A 25,661-nucleotide genomic window follows, 5' to 3' on the forward strand; every position below is an offset into this window, starting at 1 on the left:
AAGCTGTGGAGCCTATCTAATATGAGCATTTGTTTCTAGTCTACGTGGCCAGAGACTGCAAATTATGTCCCTGGTCCCTCTTTGGAAATACGCAATCTCATACATCACTATCCTCTAAATGAGGCCTCTGCCAGTCAGGATTGACCATGGAAACTGCGTCCTAGCTGTCTAGATAAGCAAGCCTGGGCAGTACGTTATGGAGAGCAAGCTGTTGCCCATGTAGCAAGCTCCCCCTCTCCACACATCTGCTGAACCCAAAGGAAAAGCAGAAGTCGATACAGTTCGGCACCAGCAGCATCGCAGGAGTTGCCAGTCGGCGCTGAACTCAACGTAGGACTGCCTTATGGACTCCAGCTCTGGATTTTTCCCTCGGGGTTTACTCCCAAAGCCTTCCCCTTGAGTGGGTCCAGTGGAGGTCTGAGAACTGAGTTTTCCTTCTCTTAGATGAGCTGCCCTCCACAGCTGACGAGCCCCATCTGCCCGAAGCAACTGGTTTTAAGGTGCCAGTAGCCTGCTTTTGTACCACCTTCTGTCAGTAAAAATGGTTCTGCTGAGCACTTGAGCTAAGCGCCATGTGAAAGTCAGGAGCTGGACCTGGTTGTCAGAGGCTATTATAGATGCACGCCATTGGGAGCATTTAATAGGTAGTGGGAGCTTGTCCCCATTACCAACCCTGGCTATAACAACCTTAAGGAAACACTCCTCTAATTACAATGTTAGAAATGAAACTATGTGGACAAGGATGATGCACTACATTGCATTAGAAGTGTAGAACTATACAGCATAGAAACAGGCCCTTCAGCCCACAACATCTAAGCTGGCCATTACACCAGTTGATACTTGTTTGCACTATAGAGCCATAGAAACAGGTCCTTTGGCCCATCTAGTCCATGCTGTAACCATTTAAACCACCTAGTCCCATTAACTTGCAGCAGGACCACAGCCCTCCATACCTCTTCCATTCATGTCCCTATCCAAACTTCTCTTCAATGTTAAAATCGAACTCACATGCACCACTTGCGCTGGCAGCTCGTTCCACACTCTCACTACCATCTGAGTGAAGGAGTTTCCCCTCGTGTTCCCCTTAAATTTTTCACCTTTCTCCCTTAACTCATGAAATCTAGTTGTAATCCCACCCAACCTCAGCGGAAAAAGCTTAGTTGAATTTATCCTATCTATACCCCTCATAATATTGTAACCCTCTATAAAATCTCCCTCCATTAATTCTGTAATCCTTTATTCAGATTGGGCATCACAGTAGCTTAGTGGTTAGCATGACGGTTTACAGTACTGGAGACCCGAGTTCAATTCCCGACGCTGCCTGTAAGGAGTTTGTACGTTCTCCCAGTGACCACGTGGGTTTCCTCCAAGTTCTCCGATTTCCTCCCACAGTCCAAAGGCGTACCAGTTGGCAGATTAATTGGTTATTGTAAGTTAACCCATGATTGAGGCCAGTTCATTGGCTATATTTAAGAGGGAGTTAGATATGGCCCTTGTGGCTACGGGGGTCAGGGGGTATGGAGGGAAGGCTGGGGCGGGGTTCTGAGTTGGATGATCAGCCATGATCATAATAAATGGCGGTGCAGGCTCGAAGGGCCGAATGGCCTACTCCTGCACCTATTTTCTATGTTTCTATGTTTCTATGATTAGGCTAGGGTTAAATTGGGGGAATGCTGGGCGGTGCCTCCAGAAGGGCCTATTCAGCGCAGTATCTCAATAATATATCTGTGAAGGGAAGTAAACAGTTGACAGCCCTAAAATATCAACTGTTTATTCGCCTCCATAGATGCTGCCTGACTTTCTGAGTGCCTGAAGCATTTTGTGGTGTGTCTGTTGTTCACAATATCCAGCATCTGCAGAATCACTTGTGTCTGTTTAGATCAGGGTCAGGGTTCAGTGGCATCAAGTGCAAGGCGACTGGGGATTCTTCACTGCTGCAGCCTTCCCCGCCTTCACTGCCGCTGTGGTGTCATCATTTTCCTCCAATCTCCACCGAGAGGTTTTGGTTGGATGGCTCTTTATCTGGAATCTCCCCCTTGTCCTTGCAGCCATGAGTAACCCTACCAGGAGCTAAGCAGCAGATGGCTAAATTTCAGATGGCATTGCTCCCGGGTTCTTTGGGAGCTCAGGCCTCTCCACCACAACGAGGTGACGGTCCTTGGGTTAGTAAGTTTTGAGTACGCTATGTTGGCACCAGAAATTTACAGACAGACCCCAGCACAACCTTGGACTGTGTTGGTGGTTGACACAAATGATGCACTTCACTGTATGTTACGGTGTACATGTGACAAATAAAGCAAATCTCTCTGTGATCCAGCTGAAGAGAGTGCCCTGCAATATCCCAGCCACAAACTCAACCTCCACGTCATCTGGGACAAGTAGATCCAGCACTTAGTGGGTGACACTTGGTGTTTGCACACGGGGACTCTATGCGCTGTTAAATTTGCATTTATGTCAGGTTGATATTTTTAAAGATATCTGCCCACCCAATATGTAAAAGACCGACAGGACAATGGTCAAGCTTTTCCCTAGAACACCGAGCCGGGAATCATAGGAAGCTAATCTTAGACTAGTCAAGGATCCAAATCCACCGAGCCAGCTTGGCCAACCGTTCAGTCTGAACTCTCAGGTTAGTGACACTGTGGAAGAGTGGGTGTTATTGGACACACTGCAGGGCTCTTGATTAGTGATGGAATATTCAAAAGAATAATCAGTCCAAGGGAAGGAAAACAGTAGAGGAAGAAACTTTATTTTCAAAGTTCAAAGTAAATTTACTATCAAAGTACCTATTATAATCATTGTTAGCTGTCATATTGTATGATGTCAGTATTATGTGTCGTGTCGTATGATGCGGGCAACCATAGTCTTTCCATGATCATGATTGTTCTTGGCAAATTTTTCTACAGAAGTGGTTAGCCATTGCCTATTTCTGGGCAGTGTCTTTACAAGACAGGTGACCCCAGCCACTATCACTACTCTGTCAGAGACTGTTGCCTGGCGTCAGTGGTCGCTTAACCAGGATTTGTGATGTGCACCAGCTGCTCGTACGACCATCCACCACCTGCTGCCATGGTCACTTGACCCTGATCGGGTGGGGATGAGGATCTAAGCAGGTGCTACACCTTGCCCAAGGGTGACCTGCAAGCCAGTAGAGAGCAGGAGTATCTTTCACTTCCTTTGGTAGAGACGTATCTCCACCCCGCCACCCAAAGTACCTATATGGCACCAAATGCTACCCTGAGATTTATTTTCTTGCAGACATTCACAGCAGGACAAAGAAATACAATAGAATCAATATAAAGCTACACACAAACAAATACGGACAAACAACCGATGTGCAAAAGAAGACAAACTATGCAAGTAACAAATAAATAAATAAATAATACTGAGGACATGATTTGTAGAGTCCTTAAATTGGTTCCATAGGTTGTAGAATTAGATCAGTGTTGGGGTTAGTGAAGGTTTCCACTGTGGTTCATGAGCCTGATGGCTGAGGGGCAATAACTGTTCCTGAACCTGGTTGTGTGAGACCTGAGGCTCCTGTTCCTCCTTCTCAACGGCAGCAGCAAGAAGAGAGCATGGCCTGGATGTTGGGGTCCTTGATGATGGATGCTGCTTTCTTGTGACAGGACTCCTCGTAGACGTGCTCAATGGTGGTGGGGGTTGTTTTTCCTGGGATAGGCTGGGCTGTTTGTAGGGTGCCTCCACTACCTTCTCTGGCAGCTCATTCCAAATACCAATTTAGATTATGAAGACACGCAGTCCTCTTTTATTGTCATTTAGTAATGCATGCATTAAGAAATGATACTATGTTTCCTCCGGTGTGATATCACAAAACACAGGACAGACCAAGACTGAAAAAAACTAACAAAACCACTTAATTATAACATATAGTTACAACAGTGCAACAATACCATAACTTGATGAAGTCCATGAGCACAGTAAAAGTTCAAAGTCTCTCAAATGTCCCATATTTCACGCAGACGGGAGAAGGAAGAAAAACTCTCCCTGCCATACCCGACCACGGTCCGACTCTGAATCATCCGAAAACTTTGAGCTCTGATCAGCTCTCCGACACCGAGTACTGAGCACCATCTCTACCCGAGCGATTCGACCTCCATCTCAGTCGCCAACAGCAGGCAAAGCTGGGGATTTTGAGGCCTTCCCTCCGAAAGATTCCCAACCGCGCAGTAACGATAGCAGCGAACGAGCGTTTCAGAAATTTTTCCAGATGTTCTTCTGTGCTTTCACGTCCATCTCCTTCAAATCAGAATTGTCCACAACCCCTGTTTAACGGATACGATATCATTTTTCACTGGAGGGCTGCGCAGATGCGGCGTGCTGCTTCTCTCTCCTCCCACCTCACATTAATTACTATTAATGTGAAAAATCTTTCTCTCAGATCACCTTTAAACCTCTTCCCTCTCAACATATAGACAACCCTATCATGGGAAACAGTTTCTTGCTATCAACCTATCTCATCACTGTCATTGTGTGCCATGTTGTATGACATCATCATTATGTGACGTGCCGAATGACATCATCATTATGTGCTGTATTGTATGATGTGGGCGATCATGGTCTTTCCATGGCCATGATTGTTCTTGGCAAATTTTTCTACAGAACTGGTTTGCCATTGTTTTCTTCTGGGCAGTGTCTTTACAAGATGGGTGACCCCACAGCCATTATCTCCAGAGATTGTCTGCCTGGCGTCAGTGGTTGCATAACCAGGGCTTGTGGTTCTGGTTTCTAATCTACGTCTGCATGGGGCCACTGAACATCAAAGGAAGCTATTCAGCCCACTGAGTTCATACTAGCTCAGTATAAAAGCAACGTAAGGTGTCCCCTCACGCACCTTCACAGCCAAATACATTGTTGAGTGCAGAACTACTGTACACACAGGTGTAATTCACAGGAACCACGTCGCAGGTGCAAAGCATCAGATGAGCAGCATCTTGGGCCGCAAATTGTATGCCACTTTTACAAGGAACCAATTGAGTCAAAGTCTATTGTAGTGCAAAATGGTTTTCAGCCACAACTATATCCACATGCCTCAAGATACCTATCATTATGGAACCCCCATCACCCATAACATACCCTCTTCTCATTGCTACCATCAGGAAGGAGGTACAGGAGCCTGAAGGCACACACTCAACAAATCAGGAACAACTTCTTCCCTTCTACTATCCTATTTCTGAACGGGCATTGAACCCATGAACACTATCTCACTACTTTTTTTTATTACAAACAAGAGAAAATCTCAGATGCTGGAAATCCAAACAGCATACAAAAAAATGCTGGAATGAACTCAGCAGGCCCAGGCAGCATCTACAGAAAAGAGTACAGTCGACGTTTCGGGCCGAGACCTTTCATCAGGACTGGAGAAAGAAAGACGAGAAGTCAGAGTAAGAGGGTGGGGTTGGGGAGGGAGAAGCACAGGGTGATAGGTGAAACCGGGAAGTGGGGAGGGGCGGTGGAGGGGTGAAGTAAAGAGCTGGGAGGTTGATTGTTGAAAGAGATACAGGGCTGGAGAAGAGGGAATCTGATAGGAGAGGACAGAAGGCCATGGAAGAAAGAAAAGGGGGAGGAGCAGCAGAGGGAGATGATGGGCTGGTAAGGAGATAGGGTGAGAGAGGGAAACAGTAATGGGGAATGGTGAAGTTGTCGAGGGGGAGGCAATTACCAGCACTTTGAGAAATTGATGTTCATGCCATCAGGTCGGAGGCTACCCAGACGGAATATAAGACGTTCTCCTCCAGTCAGAGTGTGGCCTCTTTGTGACAGTAGAGGAGGCCATGGACTGACATGTCAGAATGGGAAGTGGAATTAAATTGGGTGGCCACTGGGAGATCCCGCTTTTCCTGGCGGATGATGCATAGGCAGTCAGCGAAGCGATCTCCCAATCTACGTCAGGTCTCACCGATATACAGGAGGCCACACCGGGAGCATCAGATGCAGTAGATGACCCCAACAGACTCACAAGTGAAGTGTCGCCTCACCTGGAAGGACCGTTTGGGGCCCTGAATGGTTGGGAGGGAACAGGTGTAGGGGCAGGTGTAGCACTTGTTCTGCTTGCAAGGGTAAGTGCCAGGAGGGAGATCAGTGGGGAGGGACAAATGGACACAGGGTTGGAGTAGGGAGCGATCCCTATGGAAAGCAGAAAGTGGGGGGGAGGGAAAGGTGTGCTTGGCGGTGGGATCCCTAACCCCTCCCCACGTCACACACACATGCACAGACACCATTGATTCCAGAATGTTGTTAAAAATATCCATCAGGCAACAGAGGAATGCTACTCACTTAATCTCAATAAACCTGGCAGCCCTCTCAAGGTCAGGACGTTACCACTGCTCTTTCTCACACATCTTCGCATTTGTTACCTTTCTCAAGGACTTGTTAATTTCCTTCCAGCTGCCACTCCGAATAATGCTGTATTATATATGCAGAAAATTAGGTTGCTCCTTTTAAAACGTAAAATGCTTATTACTATATCTCCTGACAGCAGCAGAAAAGCCACTTTCATTTGTATAAACCTTGTTCAAACATAGAATCATGAATATTTCATTTCTCCTGGATTTTCAGAATCAAAATGAGTTCATGTGCGAGTAAGATCATTCACAAATGATTGAACTCAGAATACTCACCAAATTTCAGCTCATTGGTGAATTATTACAGAAATACATCACAAGAATGGATGTTCCCAGCATTAAGGAAAAATCGTGTTTCAGGGACGTGGCAAGGAGTTTTATTAAATATCACGGGCGTGTCACCCCAGGTAAAGCGCCACGTAAGAAGCAAGCCTTGACTGCCATTAACAACTTGAGCAGATGACTAATGATCACTGCGTTAAGGGCCATAACAGCTCACAATTCCACAGCCAGCTTGGCCAAGACATCAAAGAGTGACGTCAGAGACAGAGAGAGGGAATTCATACACCAAAGGAACGAGCTCAGAATTGCAGAGGAAACAATAATTCCCTTCAGCCCATATGGTCCATGCCGTCGGATTGTTGAAAAATTCTATTTGTTGTTTAGGGAAGGAAATCTGCCACCTTTACCCAGTCTACCTGGATTTTCTGTAGATAAAGTCACACACAAGAGGTTATGGGGCAACATTTAAACACATGGCATTGGGAATATTATACTGAAAGTTGATCAACAAATGGGGAACAGCAAGCAGGAATATATAGGTCTTTTTTAAGATGGCAAGCAGTGACAACAGTCATAGTGATAGTCATACTTTATTGATCTCGGGGGAAATTGGTTTTTGTTACAGTTGCACCATAAATAATTAAACAGTAATAAAACCATAAATAATTAGATAGTAATATGTAAATTATGCCAGGAAATAAGTCCAGGACCAGCCTATTGGCTCAGGGTGTCTGACCCTCCAAGGGAGGAGTTGTAAAGTTTGATGGCCACAGGCAGGAATGACTTCCTATGACGCTTTGTGTTGCATCTCGGTGGAATGAGTCTCTGGCTGAATGTACTCCTGTGCCCAACCAGTACATTATGGATGTAAAAATTAAATCTATGTCAAGAGTGTGGGATTAGGTATGGTTTTGTTATAAGTACCATCCATTGTAATGATGATTAGTGAGGCACAGAGGATCTGTATTATCGGTGAGTAACTTCTATTGTCTCAACTGAAAAGCACGTGGGTTCACAAACTAACTACCTGTGTGCACACCCACTGAGATTCCCTTGCCCTCCAGGAGCAGTCAATGAACCTGCAAAAGGGGTCTACGTTGGCCGGGCGTTCCTCGTGGTTCTGATCTCCATGTGTTTGTGGGGTCCTCCTTATCCGTGATGGCTGGTGTCTCGTTGCTGAAGAGTTATCGCTCCTTTGTGTCTGGAGGTCCTGGCTCTTATAGTGTTCCTCATCAATTGAAATGGTGGAACTCCATCCAATTGGCTCAAGGTCACCGGACCTTCCTGGGTCACCTTCTTACTCCCCATTGTACAAGATTACAACCAACGTTGTTTCATAGTTCTGCCCACTCCAGCCTTGTGTATTTGTGTCTCTCAAAGCTGACTAATCCAAAACGGTTAAATGAGGTGACCCAGACAGAATCTAACGAGATTACAAATTGCTTCTTTGGTAGGTCTGACATTTCACATAATAAGTAGCTACTCATCTGAGAATGGTCTCAGATTTAGCAGGTTATTTGGACGCTTTTGTGTCCACATTCAGTTGCTCTGATTAGATTGTCCCAGAGCAAGATTCAGTTCAGAGTCCACAAAATGGTGGGGGGGTTGTTGTCTGCTTCCCCTGTCCCTGATTAGACTGTAGTTTCTTCTGGCCAACAGTTTTAGTTACGAGAAGAATGCATTGAAGCTTCAAGGTGATTTAGATAAAACAAGTGAGTTGGCAAATAGATTGACTGATACACCATAAAGCAGACAATATAAGAAGAGACAGAAGTGACTGTAGGTTATAAAGTTGCTTGGGCATATTCTGGAGTTATGGTGTATCATAAATATTAATTTCAACAGCAACCAGTCTTCAGATCTGCATGTGGATTGTAGATTGAAATTAAAATGCAGCTCAGAATAATGGTCTTCCTGGAGCTGCAGACTGGGGTCAATTGCAGGCCAGGAAACATCCCATTGACCTGAGATGTCTGCATATGCATGAATGCAACTCAGAGGCAGTAGTGATTAACATTCAGTCTCGGGTGTCTGGAGGGTTGGTGTGAAGACCGAAGTGTTTGAAAATTATATGTAACTTAAATGAAGCATTGTCAACCAAAAGTATTGAAGTAAGCAATGTCATTGTAACTATTGAAAATGTATTGAGTTACCATTGATTCTAAAGGCTATAAAAATGGGATGTACTTTGAGTTTTGGAGGCTTCTTCCTAGAGTGTCTCCAGTATGATTCCTCCTTGTTTTGCTGAATAAAGACTTCTATATCCACCAGCTTCAGTGTCTCCCAGAGATTTTGTTCACATTCACAACAGGCCCGGATTCCTCGAAATATTTCCTATCCATGTACCTTTTCACAAGTCTTTTAAATGTTACTAAGTACCTGGCCCAACCACTTCCCCTGGCAGCTCATTCCACATACACACCACCTTTGTGTATAAAAGTTGTTCCCCACCCCCCCTTGAGTTCCTATTAAATCTTTCCCCTCTCATTTTAAGTCTGTGTTCTTTAGTTCTTTATTCCGCAGGCCTGGGAAAAAGACTGAGTGCATTTACCATCTCTATGCCCTTCCTGATTTTATACACCTTTATAAGTTCACCCCTCAGTCTCCTGCACTTCAAGGAAAAAGTACTGGATTGTCCAAACTCTCCCTGTCATTCAGCCCCTCGAGTCCTGGCAACCTCCTTGTCGATCTTTTCCACACTCTTTCCAGTTTAGTAACATCCTTCCTATAGCAGGGCGACCAAAACTGAACTTAATTCTCCAAGCGCGGCCTCACCAGCGTCTTGTGCAACCGCACCATGACTTCCCGTTTTATACTCACTGGCCTGACTGATAAAAGCCCTCTTCACCACACTGTCTACCTCTCTGGACCGACAGCTCTACAGCCCTGGGCCTGTACTTTCTAGTGTCCAGAAGAATTGGGGTAAGAAAGGCAAATGGCAATGTTAGCCTTAATTTCAAAGGGACTAGAATATAAAAGCAAAGGTGTAATGCTGAGGATTTATAAGGCAGTGGTGAGGCCTCACTTGGATTATCGTGAGCAGTTTTTCTTTTCACAGAAAGGATATGCTGATATTGGAGACGGTTCAGAGGAAGTTCGCAAAAATGTTTCCAGGATTGAAAGGCTTGTTATCTGAGGAGAAATTGATGGCTCTGGGCCTGTACTCACTGGAATTCAGAAGAATGAGGGGGGATCTCATTGAAACCTATCGAATACTGAAATGTCTCGATAGAGTTCATGTTGAGAGGACGTCTCCTGTGGTGGGGGAGTCTAAGACCAGAGGGCACAGCTTCAGAATAGAGGGACGTCCATTTAGAACAGAGATGAAAAGCAATTTCTTTTGCCAGAGATTGGTGAATCTGTGGAATTTATTGAAAAAGGTAAATAGAACTCAGATCCACAGTGGAGGAACTACCACACGGAACATCCTCCCAAACATACAGGATTGACCTCTGGCAACAAACAGAAGCCAGAACCCCACCAAACAATACAGTGAAAAACCCCACAGAAATATTGCCAGCTGGGGCACTGCTTGACAGACGGAAGTGGTGCACTCTCAACAGAGTGAGAGCGGGAGTTTGTAGGACGGGAGCCAATATGGTGAAGTGGGGTTTAAAGGCCAGCGAATCCTGAGAGTGTGGTGAAAGGGTGAAGAACGTTGAACACGTTCTGCGCAACTGCCCACTCTCACCTGATTTAGCTGACACTGACCTGCTCAACATCAACCAAACAACACTAGAGTGGCTGGCTGTCTGGTGTGACAAGCTATGATGATGATGAGCACAGACGACGGTGGAGACCAACACACTGGGTATATTTAAAGTGAAGGTTGTTAGGTTCTTGAATAGTCAAGATGTCAAAGGTTACCGGGAGAAGGCAGGAGAATGGGATTCAGTGAGATAGTAAATCAGCCATGATGAAATGCCAGGGCAGACTTGATGGGCTGAATGCCCAAATTCTGCTCCTTTGACTTATGATCTTCCTCCAAGAGGACCACAACCTTGTCATAGGGTTTGGAGGATTGCTTGCCTCAGTGATGCGGAGAGCATTGTAGGCTGGAGTGAGGGCCTTGTCCTTTAGTTCTTGGTAGGGTCACCCACGCCAAACAGGTCAAAGGATAGAGGTCAGACCAAGAGTGGTCCACCGGTCCTCCAGGTTCGGGGGTTCAGCTCAGGGCTAACAACCCTGTGACTGGTCAAAAAACAATTGCTATGGAAAATGCAATGAAGTCTCCTTCATTGCTGCCCTAAACACCGGCAGCATAACGGCAAGAGGCAAGTAAGTCTTATGGTCTTGAGGTTTGAGCGCCTAGAGCAGTCGCCGGGGTAACCAATTCAATTGTGGGATTGTAAATTCATCTTTAAAATACGCAGCTGATGGGGCACCAAATTGCAGTCAGCTGTGGAACAGGACCCACTGTCTGATCCCGGTTCAGTGCGGATCCCTGGCACACGCCAACTGCGATCTCAGAAACCAATCACAATGAACCCTGACAGACAGCTAACCAGGAAGAACAAAGGAAGTATGCTTAATTAGCTTATAAAGTATAATACAGAGTGCTAAATCTTGTATGTTCTGATCTTGAAGTTGAATCATTTTAAAATTACTTATTTTTGAAATATTCATGAGGAAATTACAATACGTAGTCATAAAATTAGCTTAAGGTCCAATAGTTTGCTGAGCAGTAATTATAGTTTAGCACATCGTATTAAAAACCTACACAGACTGATGTGCATGCTTTTAGGGTCTTATAGAGCAAGAGAAGTTGAAATGATTTCTACTAATTGTAGTGGAATGGTAAAAGATACACAACTGTCATGCCATTCTCATATTAAAACTCATGTGGATAGAAATTATTCTTTATAAAAATGGAAAATGCGAGTGTTGTTATAATGACTATCACAATATTAGGCCACAATATTGTCTTTCTCAAAGTGCAGTGTCATGGGGCAGCACGGTAGCGTAATTATTAGCACAATGCTTTCCGGTATCGGTGAATTCAATACCTGCCACTGCCTGTAAGGTGTCTGTACATTCTCCCTGTGACTACTTGGGTTTCCTCTGGGTGCTTTGGTTTCCGGTTAGTAGGTTCACTGTACTGTGGTTAAGCTAGGATTAAACCAGGGACTGCTGTGCGGCGTGGTCCGAGGTGCTGGAAGGGCCTTTTCCGCTCTGTGCCTCAATAAATAAGAAAAAGATTTGATCTGTATGAACAAAGATTCGAAGTACATTTACAAACCTGAGCTTCACCTTCTCACAGACAGCCACGAAACAAAGAAATCTATGGAACCCGTTCAAAAAAAAATATCAAACCTCCATTGTGCAAAGAACAAATCGTGCAAATGACAGAAAAAGAATGAGCGGAAGACATAGAATATAAAACATCAAACCACAGGTCATCAAAACAGTCCGGGAATATTGCGTTTAGTTCAATCCATCATTCATTGACTGCTGGCCGCATAGCCGGTCTGCCCCGATCAAAACCGCACAAAGCAGCATCAAAATAGGAGCGACCAGAAGCCACAATCAAATCACAACATGAACCAGTGTGCAATCCACGAACTGCATCGATTAAACCTTGCCCAAGACCCAAGACTCCGGCTGCATCGAGCAAGTGGGAGAGAGAGTGACCAATTGAACACAGGCACCTTCCTCTGGGACAAGTTCGTCACTACCTCTTGGTACATTGGGGCAACGTTTTACAGCCGTCAGCTGTAAGATCGGGGTTCAATTCCCACTGCTGTCTGTAAGGAGATTACACCTTCTCCCCATGACTGCGTAGGTTTCCTCTGGGTGCTTTGGTTTCCTCCCACATTCCAAATGAGGTATGAGTTCAGTTTAGTAGATTGTGGGCATGTTATGATGGCACTGGAAGCATTCTGACACTTGTGGGCTGCCTGGCGCAATCCTCACAGATCTGAATCTCAGAAAGCCATCACCCGCCTATGACGTGAAATTAGTTTTTTTGTGGCAGCAGTACGCTACAATACATAAAATTACTACAGTACGGTGCAAAAGTCTCAGGCACCCTAGCTACATATGTGTGCCTAAGAATCTTACACAGTACCGTATATCTTCTGCCCAATGGAAGTGGGGAGAAGAGAAAATTACGAGGGTTGGGGGGAGGAATTTTGATTACATTGGCTGCCTTCCTAAGGTCGGTGGAGGGGGGCTGGTTTATTTGTTAGACTGGCTGTATCTAGAACTCTCTACAGTTGCTGAGTTATAATAGCTATAATTAGATTAGATGATGAGGACACGCAGTCCTCTTTTATTGTCATTTAGTAATGCATGCATTAAGAAATGATACAATATTCTTCCGGTGTGATATCGCAAAAACACAGGACAGACCAAGACTGAAAAACTAACAAAAACCACATAATTATAACATATACAAACAACAGGAATTCTGCAGATGCCGGAAATTCAAGCAACACACATCAACGTTGCTGGTGAACACAGCAGGCCAGGCAGCATCTCTAGGAAGAGGTGCAGTCGACGTTTCAGGCCGAGAACCTTCGACAGGACATATAATTATAACATATAGTTACAACAGTGCAACAATACCATAACTTGATGAAGAACAGGCCATAGGACAGTAAAAAAGTTCAAACTCTCTCGAATGTCCCACATCTCACGCAGACGGGAGAAGGAAGAAAACTCTCCCTGCCATGCCCGACCACAGTCCAACTCTGAGTCGTCCGAAAACTTCGAGCTCCGATCAGCCGTCTGACACCGAGTACCGAGCACCATCTCTGCCCAACGCTTCGACCTCAGCCTCGGTCGCCAGCAGCAGGCAAAGCCGGGGATTTTGGGGCCTTCCCTCCAGAAGATTCTCGATCGCCCAGTAACAGCGGCAGCGAACCGGCGTTTCAGAAATTTCTCCAGATGTTCCTCTGTGCTTTCACGTCTGTCTCCATCAAAATAGAATTGTCCACGGCCCCTATTTAACAAATACGATATCATTTCACCAGAGAGCTGCGCGTGCGTGTCGCGCTGCCATCTTCTCCTCCCGCGAAGACTCCATGGTTTACCTCAATAACTTGGGGGTATAAATAAACTATTCTATAGAATTACAGTTGGAACACTTCAGTGATTTAACAATTCTGAATATTCTCAGCCCAAAACATCGTCTGTCTATTCCCTTCTATTGATGCAGTTCCTCCAGCATTTTGTGTGCGTGTCATTCTGAGACTTCAAACACCTTCATTGGGAATCCAGGTACCAAAATCAGTATTCTTTTACTAATGCATTGAGAGGGGGTTTCTGGACACACTCCCCCACCCAGCACCACACCCAAATTACGACTCAAAGATAAACTTATCACCATCACCATGACCACAAGAGCTTCTGCAGATACTGGAAACCTTCAGCAACAAACACAAAAGGTTGGACGATCGCAGCAGGTCAGGCAGAGGAATGGAGAGGAATGAACAGTATGAGATCCTTCATCAGGACTGGTAACGAAGGGGCAGAAGCCATATGAAGAGAGTGGGGGCAGAAGGAGCAGGTGATAGACGAGACCAGGTGAGGGAATAGAGGAGAGAGGTGGGGGAGAAGAAAGAAGCTGGCGGAGATAGGTGGAAGCACTAAAGGGCTGAGGAGAGTGGACCATGGAAGAAACATAGAAACACAGAAATCTACAGCACATTACAGGCCCTTCAGCCCACGATGTTGTGCCGACCATGTAACCTACTCTAGAAACTGCCTAGAATTTCCCTACCACATAGCCCTCTATTTTTCTAAGCTCCATATACCTATCTAAGAGCCTTTTAAAATATCCTATTGTATCCACCTCTACCACCTTCACTGGCAGCCCATTCCACGCACCCACCATTCTCTGTGTGCAAAACTTACCTCTGACATCCCCCTTGTACCTACTTCCAAGCACCTTAAAACTATGCCCCCTCGTGTTAGCCATTTCAGCCCTGGGAAAAAGCCTTTGGCTATCCCCACAATCAATGCCTCTCATCATCTTATACACCTCTATCAGGTCACCCCTCATCCTCCGTTGCTCCAAGGAGAAAAGGCCAAGTTCGCTCAACCTATTCTCATAAGACATGCTCGCCAATCCAGGCAACGTCCTTGCAAAAGAAAGGGAAGGAGCTTGGGAATAAGACAGGGGTGATGAGCAATTGCAAAGAGAAGGGGTGAGAGGGGAACCAAAATGAGGACTTTAAAAAAGAGAGGGGAGGGAACTTTGAACTTTGAAATTACTGGAAGTTGGAGAAATCAGTGCTCATGCCATGAAGTTGGAGACCACCCAGACAGATGGGATTAATGGAGGCCACTGTTGGATTGGGACCGTCAAATCAAATTGAAATGGGTGGCTACCAGGAGATCTTGAATATCACCATGATGTGCTAAAAATGACAAAATAATCGGTTTGGAACTTATAGGGTGGCATGGTAGCGTAGTGATCAGCACAATGCTTTACAGTACAGGTGACCTGGGTTTAATTCCCGCCGCTGCCTTTAAGGAGTGTGCACGTTCTCCGTGTGACTGCGTGGGTTTCCTCCGGGTGCTCCCGTTTCCTCCCACAGTCCAAAGATGTACCATTTGGGAGGTTGATTGGTCTTTGTAAATTGTCGCATGATTAGTCTAGGATTAAATCAGGGGATTGCTGGCTGGCATGGCTCAAAGGGCCGGAAGGGCCTATTCCGCACTCTATCTCAATACGTACGGGGTGTCCTGGTGGTGAAGCACCTTTGGTGAGGGGACTTGTTGTGTCCATTCGAGGGCAGCTCATTCACTTTTCTGTCCCCCACCCCCAGACACTCAGCTCTCACCTGTGGCTCCAAGTAGCTGTTCGCATGCGACAGTGGCCACACCCCAGTACATTGCTTCAACAGGTGGGCTAAGCTGGCGGTCTCACGCCCCGGTGAGCAAGGGACGTGGCTGTCCCAGCATGCGAAGTCAGCTCTGGCGGACTGGGCGGATGAGATCTACAGTGAGATCCAATGTCCAGGAAGGCGGTACTTCAACGTTCTGTGGAGAGCGAAAGATACAGAAGACGTCACGGCCATTCACAGCAACCAAGGAAAGCCCAGGTTTGTGACACTTGCTCGTACCACTGGACCCGGACTGCTGAGGTCGTGAGAGTGGAACTGCCCCAGTGCAACGGCTTTTCCACTTTAAAAACTCTCCCGCGCAGATTCCTGTCATCGTCGTACACGATGGACGACCACCACCACCATCTCAATAAATATATCAATTTTCTTAATCTCTGTAACAATGGTGCAATATATCCTAGTTGAAGATGCCCACAGTGTCTGGTTTGATGGAAACTAAGTAATTCAGCTCTTCATTTTGCCAAAGTGTAAGGTCACATCACAGTCCATAGCACCTCTTTTAAGTGGCCTCCTGCTGTGAGCAGGCAGTCTGCTCCCTTCCCAGACGGCAATGTTTATTCATACAGCTGTCCCTGTAATTTCAAAACTAATTACTGCTTGTAGGTTACATTTGGAATACTTTGACGCCTGGTCTTGCTTGCAGTAGTGAAATGACTCTGATTATAACTGCTTCATCCATTATTACAGAGAAAATTTACAAGGATGTTGCCGGGACTTCAGGAGTGAAAGGAAAGGTTGAATAGGTTAGGACTTTATTTCCTGGAGCGGAGGAGAATGAGGGGGGATTTGATAGAGGCATAAAATTATGAGGGGTATAGATAGGGTAAATGCAAGCAGGCTTTTCCCGCTGAGGTTGGGTGAGACTAGAACTAGAGGTCATGGGTCAAGGGTGAAAGGTGAAATGTTGAAGGGGAGCATGAGGGGGGACTTCCTCACAGGGTGGCGAGAGAGTGGAAGGAGCTGCCAGTGGAAGTGATGACGTGGGTTCGATTTCAACACTTAAGAGAACTTTGGATAGGTGCGTGGATGGGAGGGGTGTTTGGGGGTGGGTAGGTCGATGGGCTAAGCAGATTAATAGTTCAGCATGGACTAGATTGGCCAAAGGGCTTGTTTCTGTGCGGCACTGTTCTAAGATTAAATAAAAAGTAAAAAAAAACAATAATGAGAGGTCGGTGGGAGTGTGGATCCAGTGGATGCGGGTTTGATCTCAAAACTTGAGAAGTTTTGATGAGTATATGGATGGGAGGGGTATGGGGGGCAATGGTCCAGGTTCAGGTCAATGGGACTAGGCAGAATAATAGTTCAACATGGACTAGATACAGTACTGTGCAAAGATCTTAAGCCATATATATTGAGTTGCAGTGCCTAAGACTTTTGCACAGTGCTGTACACATGTCTACGTGAAGCGGGGAGCGAGTATGTAAATCCAGCTGGAGCAAAGAATGTTGGGAATGGCAAGGGTGGAATGCTGAGGGAGGGGTGTTGGACAGGTGGCAGAGAAGGAGTCCTGGGGTGGGGGCTTGACACACCCAGACCTGAGACACCAGGCAAGGTCATTTGAATCCAGTCGATTGGTTTATTGGTCATTACAGAATACCTCTCTGGTGCTTCCCACTCACTTCTCTTTCTCCCAACTATGATTCCCCTCTCCCTGCCCCCTTCCCTCTGTCAGTCCACAATAGATACCCATATAAGAATCTGGTTTACCATCACTCACATATATCATCAAATTTGTTTTTTTTATGGTAACAGTACAGTGCAATACAAAAAATTACTACAGTGCTGTGTAAAAGTCTTCGGTACCCTAGCTATCTATACTGTATATATGAAGACTTTTGCATAGTACTGTAGGTCAAAAGGCCTGTTACTGTACTGTAGTTCCCTGTGACTCTATCCCAATCTCTAACACTACCATCATCTCAAGTATGAAGGCTACAGTACTTCCCTGCAGTCGGCGGGCTTCGGTAGAGAGAGTGAAGACACCAATGTCCATCTTTACGTTGTCAGTCTTTCCAGAGTCCTTGCAACCTGGGTGATGGGGGTCCTTAATCCATCAGTAACAACCCCCATCAGCCAGGACATGTCCTCTTCCCATTTTTACCATCAGGAAAGAGGTACAGGAGCCTGAAGTCACAGTTGAAGTCACAGGCCTGAAGTCAGGAACAGTTTCTTCCCCTCTACCATCCCATTTCTGAATGGACTTAGAAACCATGAACACTACCTCACTACTTTTATTTTGCAGTACTTATTTAAACTATTTTATATATATATATATATATAGGCATCCGTTCGTCTAGTGAGACCATGGATTTGCGCCTCGGAAGGTCTCCAAGGCGCAGGCCTGGGCAAGGTTGTATGGAAGACCGGCAGTTGCCCATGCTGCAAGTCTCCCTTCTCCATGACACCAATGTCGTCCAAGGGAAGGGCATTAGGACCCACACAGCTTGGCACCAGTGTCGTCGCAGAGCACTGTGTGGTTAAGTGCCTTGCTCAAGGACACAACACGCTGCCTCGGCCAAGGCTCGAACTAGCGACCTTCAGATCACTAGACCGATGCCTTAGCCACTTGGCCATGTGCCAACACACACACACACACACACACACACACACACACACACACACACACACACACACATATATATAAAATATTCTTACTGTAATTCACATTTTTCTCCATTATTATGCATTTCATTGTACTGCTGCCACAGAGACAACAAATTTCACAACCTGTGTCGGTGATGTTAAACCTGATTCTGGCAGCAAGTTTCTCTGCACTGAGCGCAGTTTGTAAAGTGAGCAGGTATAGATCACATGGACCATACCCAGTTTGGGATAGGATGCTGGGACTTTCCTGGAAGGGTGTTGTCCTGAAATTGAAGCCCTGAAAGTGAAGGAGGTGAGGCAGGGGAGTCACACACAGGTACAACAGGCAGCCTGCTGGAGGAACTCGGGGTCGAGCAGCAGGTTAGAGCCCTGCAGGCCTGGCCTGGAGTTGAAGGGCTGTCTAAGTGTATGGGCGGGAGGGAGGAAAGGGGGCTTGTTTTGCTGCTCGAACAAAATGCTGAAGGAACTCAGCAGGCCTAGCAGCGTTCATGGAAAAGAGTAAACAGTCGATATTTCGGGCCAAGACCCTTCATCAGGACGGGAAAGGGAGGGGAGAAGTCAGGGTGAGAGGTTGAGGGAGGAGAGGAAGGAGTACAAAGCAGCAGGCAATAGGTGAAACCGGGAGGCGGGAAGGGGTGAAGAGCTGGGAAGTCGATTGGTGAAAGAGATAAGGAACCGGGAAATCTGACAGGAGAGGACAGAGGACCAAGGAAGAAAGGGAAGGGGGTGGAGCACCAGAGGTAGGAGATGGCATGAACATTGATTTCTCAAACTTCCAGTAATTGCAACACCACCCACCCCCCATCACCATCCCTCATTCCTGATTCCCTCTCTCACCTTATCTCCTTACCTGCCCTGCCCCACAGACCTGCTGAACTCCTCCAGGTGTGTGTGTGTGTGTGTGTGTGTGTGTGTGTGTGTGTTTCTCCAGATTCCAACACCTGCAGTCTTGCCTCTCAGATATTTCCGTGTCTCTTCGTTAGAGCTGGGACAAGCCTCTCCCATGCAGAAGAGGGGAATCTCTGGGTCACAGAAGAATGATGTTGATAGGTTTGAATGTATTCATGACCAAGGTTAAGGTTAGTTTACTGAATAGATCAGGCCACATGCAGAGCAGTCTTTTTATTCAAAGTCGTACTACTTACAACCACTTGGGGAACAGAGATCAATATCACTCTCTTCATTACTACCGAATTAGCATCACTCCAAATTAATTAGATGAACAGATTAATCAATGCTTCAAGCATGCATATTTGTGAATTAATTATGCAAAGATCTGAACTGATGATTCAGTACACACAAACTTTGTAGCGTCTGAACCATCAGAGCCTCCTTCCTTTGGTACTTGCAGGTTTCAGAGCCGTTTGGCTCCAGGATGCTGCCTGGATTGGAGGAAATGTCTCACTTTGATTCTGAACGCTTATGCTTGCTTTTATTGTTTGTAGGATTGGTGTTTTGCTCTCTCTTGGCACAATGGGTGTTTGTTAGTCTTTTTCCAATGGGTTCTTTCGGGTTTCTGGTTTTGTAGCTGCCTGTAAGGAACAGTGCCTTAGGCTTTGTGGCAAAGTTTGCGGATGAAACGGAGTTAGGTGGAGGGGTAGGTAGTGCTGAGGAAGCAATGCGATTGCAGCAGGACCTAGACAAAGTGGAAGAATGGGCAAAAAAGATGGCAGATGGAACACAGTGTTGGGAAATGTATGATAATGCATTTTTGTAAAAGGAACAGTAGTGCAGACTCTTATCTAAATGGGGAGAAAATTCAAACATTGGACATGCAAGGGGACATGGAAGTCCTCGTGCAGGACTCCCGGAAGTTTAACTTACAGGTTGAGTCTGTGATAAAGAAGCCCAATGCAATTTTGGCTTCATTACAAGGGGAATAAAATATAAAAACAGAGGGATAATGCTGAGACTTTATAAGACAGTAGTCAGCTACACTTGGAGTATTGCCAACAGTTTTAGATTAGATTAGATTATGAGGCCACCCAGTCCTCTTTTATTGTCATTTAGTAATGCATGCATTAAGAAATGATACAATGTTTTTCCAGAATGATATCACAGAAACGCAAGACAAACCAAGACTGAAAAACTGACAAAAACACATAATTATAACATATAGTTACAACAGTGCAAAGCAATACCGTAATTTGATAAGAGCAGACCATGGGCACGGTAAAAGTCTCAAAGTCTCTCGAAAGACCCATCATCTCACACAGACTGTGAACCTCCAGTGCCACAAGCTTGCCGATGCAGCATCCTGGAAGCATCCGACCACAGTCCGACTCTGAGTCAGTCCGAAAACTCCAAGCCTCCAACCAGCTCCCTGACACCGATGCACCGAGCACCATCTCTGTCGAGCCCTTCGACCCCAGCCCTGGCAACAGGCAACAGGCAAGGCCAAGGATTTGGGGCCTTCCCTCCGGAGATTCTCGATCGCACAGTAGCAGCAGCAGCGAAGCAGGCATTTCAGAAGTTTCTCCAGATGTTCCTCCGTGCTTCTTCACGTTTGTCTCTATCAAATCAGGATTGTGCACGGCATCCTACTTCACAGATATGATATCAATTGGGAACGGCTGTGCGCGCTGCGTTGCGCCGCCATCTTCTCCTCCCTCAGCACTATCCCTTTGTTTTTGTATTTTAGGCCCCATATCTAAGAAAGGATGTGTTGTCATTGGAGGGAGTCCAGAGGAAGTTCACGAGGATAATTATGGGAATTAAGGGGTTAACATATGAAGACCGTTTGGCGGCTTTGGGCCTGTATTCAATGGAATTTAGAAGAATGAAAAGGGGGGATTGCATTGAAATCTACTAAATGTTGAAAGGACTAGATTAGGTGGATGTGGAGAGGTTGTTTCCTACGGCGAGGTGTCCAGAACTAGAGGGCACAGGCTCAGAATTGAGGAGCAACCTTTCAGAAAGGAGGAATTACTTTAGCGAGAGAGTGGTGAATCTGTGGAATGCTCTGCCACAGACAGCTGGGATGGCTAAATCCATGGGTATATTTATAGCAAAAGTTGATAGTTTCCTGACTGATCAGGGCATCAAAGGATATGGGGAGAAGGCAGGTGTATGGGCTTGAGTGGGATCTGTGATCAGCCATGGAGGTGCAGACTTGATGGGCTGAATGGCCTAATTCTACTCCTATGTCTTATGGTCTTAAGGCGGCGTCCATCATTAAGGATTCCCATCCCACTTTGTTCTCACTGCCACCCTCAGGGAGGAGGTACAGAAGCCTGAAGGCACATACTCAACGATTCAAAAACAGCTTCTTTCCCTCTGACATCCGATTTCTGAATGGGCATTGAACCCATGAACACCACCTCACTATGTTTTTCTGTCATTTTTGTCTGTCTTTGCACTTTTTAATTTAAATATTTAATATACACATATATTTACCATAATTCTTTTCTATATTATCATGTATTGCTTTGTACTGTTACAGCAAAGTAAACAAATTTCACGACATATGCCGGTGATATTAAACCTGAATCTGACTCTGAACTTCCTCTCGCTTTCTAAGTGACCACTGCCTCTCCGACACCGGTACGTAGCTTGTGCCTATCCGTCTGAGTCTGCAGTAGGAATGGGCATATGCAGGATTTGGTGTGCATTATTTCCGATGAACTTTTCAAATGTCTTTGCTTTACCTTTTCAAAGTTATTAGAGTTTCAGTTTCTATAGAACAGAATTAGATACACACTTTGATAATAAATGTACCTTGAACCTTGAGATACGTTGAGAGAGCTAGGGCTTTTCTATTCAGACCGAAGGAAGTTGAGGGGCCACTTGATAGAGGTGTTTAATATCAAAGTTCAAAGGGTGTTTATTATACAAACTTGAGATTTGTCACCTTACAGGCAGCCACAAAACAAAGGACCCAGGGTGCGGGGAGAAAAGAAATTGTGCAAACAATAAGCGCAAGCAAATAGCATTCTGAACTGAAGTCTGCTGAACCCTTAGTTCAGCGTAGAGTGGAGAACTGAACTGACCCTGCCCGTCCCTCACCTTGCGCCCTGACACCCTGGCCTTATCAATCCAGCCCGGTGCTTAAATTATTGTGCAAAGTTGCTTTGATATGCTCTGGGGCCTCGATCACACCGCCTCGGTTCGGCCTGTACTCAACCGTTCTGATTTGGCATGGCGCTTAAATCATTGTCCGAACACCGGATTCATTTGCCTCAGTATACTCTGGCGCCCGGACTCCACCGCCTTGATTAGATCATGAGAACACTCAGTCCTCTTTTATTGTCATTTAGAAATGCATACATGCATTAAGAAATGATACAATGTTTCTCCGGAGTGATACCACAGAAAACAGGACAAACCAAAGACTAACACTGACAGAACCACATAATTATAACATATAGTTACAGCAGTGCAAAACAATACCATAATTTGATAAAGAACAAACCATGGGCACGGTAAAAAAAGTCTCAAAGTCCCCGAGTCGATCGAGTCCCAAGTCCCCGATAACGGCGGCAAAAGGGAAAACTCCCTGCCATAAACCTCCAGGCACCGTCAACTTGCTGATGCCTTGGAAGCAGCCGACCACAGCTGACACTGAGTCCATCCGTCCGAAAAATTCGAGCTTCCGACCAGCCTCTCCGATACAGCCTCCCGAGCACCATCCTCTGCCGAGCACCTTCGACCTCTCCCTGGCCGCCGAAACAAGCAAAGCCGAGGATTCGGGGCCTTCTGCTCCGGAGATTCCGGTTACCACACAGTAGCAGCGGCAGCAAAGCGGGCATTTCAGAAGTTTTCCAGATGTTCCTCCGTACTCTCACGTCTGTCTCCATCAAATCAGGATTGTGCACGGTCGCCTACTTGACAGATAACAGATATTCATCACCGGAGGGGCCGCGCGCGCTGCCGTCGTGCCGCCATCTTCTCCTCCCAGCCTGTGGCCAACCTTTCCAGTTGGCCCGGTACATCACGGGTAAAACCCTCCCAACCACGGAGCACATCTACATGAAAAGTTGCTGTAGAAAAGCAGCATCCATCATCAGAGATCCTCACCATCCTGGCCATGCTCTCTTCTCAATGCTGCCATCAGTTAGAAGGTACAGGAGCCTCAGGACTCGCACCACCAGGTTCAAGAACAACCATCAGGCTCTTGAACAAAAGGGGATAACTACACTCATCTGTTGAAATGATCCCACAACCAATTACCTCACTTTAAGGGCTCATTATCTCATGTTCCTGTTATTTATTGCTATTTATTTATACTTGCATTTGCACAGTTTCTTGTCTTCTGCACTCTGGTTGATCTTTTTTGAGTATGCCTACAGGAAGATGAATTTCAGGGTTGTATATGATGACATATATATACTTTGACAATAAAATTTACTTTGAACTTTGAACAAAGATGGGTCAGTGATCTATTAAACAAATTCAGTCATACGCTTACAGAATTTTACTGCAAGACAACTCTGCAATAAATTAACATGAACGAGGACACATTGCTTGATAAACTGAAATAATGTGTAATTAGAGAGAACCATATTCATTTCTCTTTTGATTAGATGTTCATGATTCACCAAGAAAGCATTCACTCCCAAGACTTAAATAATCATTGTAATGAAATACTCATCTTGGCATGATTCAAGAAGAAATCTCAAATCTCAGAAAAGAGCAACAAAAATTAAAGCTTAACCTGAAATATTAAATATAGAATCAATTCTGTAAAAGAATTTTATCTGTTCCACTGAATTCCACTATTTACATGCTGGCAGAGCACAGTTTTAAAATGGTCACATTGGTAATTTGTCAGTCCTTGTGTGTAGATTTTTATTGATTCTGATGTATTTTTTTGTTTTTATTTACTATTTGTTGAGATAGAGGGAAGAGTAGGCCCTCTAGGCCCTTCAAGCCACACTGTCTAGCAACCCCCAAATTAACCCCAGCCTAATCACAGGACAATTTACAACGACCAATTAACCGACCAACTGGTACATCTTTAGACTGTGGGAGGAAACCGGAACAGTCGGAGGAAACCCACACGGTGGGAATGGCTTGGCAGCGGCGGGAATTGAACCTGGGTCATCTGTACTGAAAATTGTTGAGCTGATCACTACACTACCATGCTGCCCCTACTGTGAATGCCTGCAAGACATTGAACCTCGGGATAGTACATGGTGACATACTGTACAGTGTATGTATCTGGATAATAATTTTATTACGAACTTTCAAGTGAAATTGGAATTGGTTTACCATTGTCACGTGTTGGTTGTCCATCGTTTCCCACAATGATGTAACCTGTGTGGGAGGAGTTTTAGAGTGAAAGCTTCTGAAATGCCTGCTTCGCTGCCGCTGCTACTGTGCGGTAACCGGAATCTCTGGAGCTGAAGGCCCCGAGTCCTCGGCTTTGCTTGTTTCAGCGGCTGGGGCGAGGTCGAAGGATCTCGGCAGAGGATGGCGCTCGGGAGGCTGTATCGGAGGGACTGGTTGGAGGCTTGAAGTTTTCGGACGGACGGACTCAGTGTCGGCTGTGGTTGGCTGCTTCCAAGACATCGGCAAGTTGACGGTGCCTGGAGGTTTATGGCAGGGATTTTCTCCCTTTTGCCGCTCCTATCGGGGACTCGGGAGTCGATCGACTTGGGGACTTTTGAGACTATTTTTACCATGCCCATAGTTTGGTCTTCATCAAATTATGGTATTGCTTTGCACTGCTGTAACTATATGTTATAATGATGTGGTTCTGTCAGTGTTAGTCTTTGGTTTATCCTATTTTCTGTGATATCACTCTGGAGAAACATTGTATCATTTCTTAATGCATGTATGCATTTCTGAATGACAATAAAAGAGGACTGAGTGTTCTCATAATCTAAATGTTGTTGCACAGGGACGGTTCCACTCTGTCAGCCTCAAAAGTCTCGGTCCAAAGGTGTGAAAAATCTTCACGACTGGAGACTTCCTCGGCTGCAGTGGACAGCCATGACGCCTTCTGTGCCTTGTCGTGTCTTTCGCTCTCCACGCGCCACCTTCTTGGCCGTTGGATCTTGTAGCTGATTTCATCCGCCCAGTCCACCGGAACTGGCTTCGGATGCTGGGATAGGCATATCCCTATCTCACCAAGGTTGGAGGTTCCCAGCTACCCTCTACTAGTTTAGCCCACCAGTCAAAACAATGTACCGGCGGGGGGTGGGGGGGGTGGCCACTGTTGCACGCAAGCAGTTTCTTGGATCTGCAGGTGAGAGCTGTTTGGCAGGTGGGGATCAAAGGCGGACGAGCTGCCCTTGGGCGGAGCACAACAAACCCGCCACCAGAGGAGCTGCCCCTCCCTGGACACCCCATACACTGAGGTACATCGAACACAGAACAGAACAGCACAGGAACAGGCCCTTCAGCCCACAATGTTGTGGCGAACCAGCTAGAGAGTAAATAAAAAAAACTAATCCCTCCTAATAGTAATCTGAGATAAATCTGAGTCTGAATCTGACATGTACCAGGGTGCAGTCGAAAACTTTGTTAATAAATATACTTTAAACCTGTCTTGCATACTGTTCAAGCAGATCAAAGCCTTACAGTGTGTTGAGGCTTTACAAGGTAAAACTAAAAC

The sequence above is a fragment of the Mobula hypostoma genome, chromosome 28 (genome assembly GCF_963921235.1).
Source record: "Mobula hypostoma chromosome 28, sMobHyp1.1, whole genome shotgun sequence".
NCBI lineage: Eukaryota > Metazoa > Chordata > Chondrichthyes > Myliobatiformes > Myliobatidae > Mobula > Mobula hypostoma.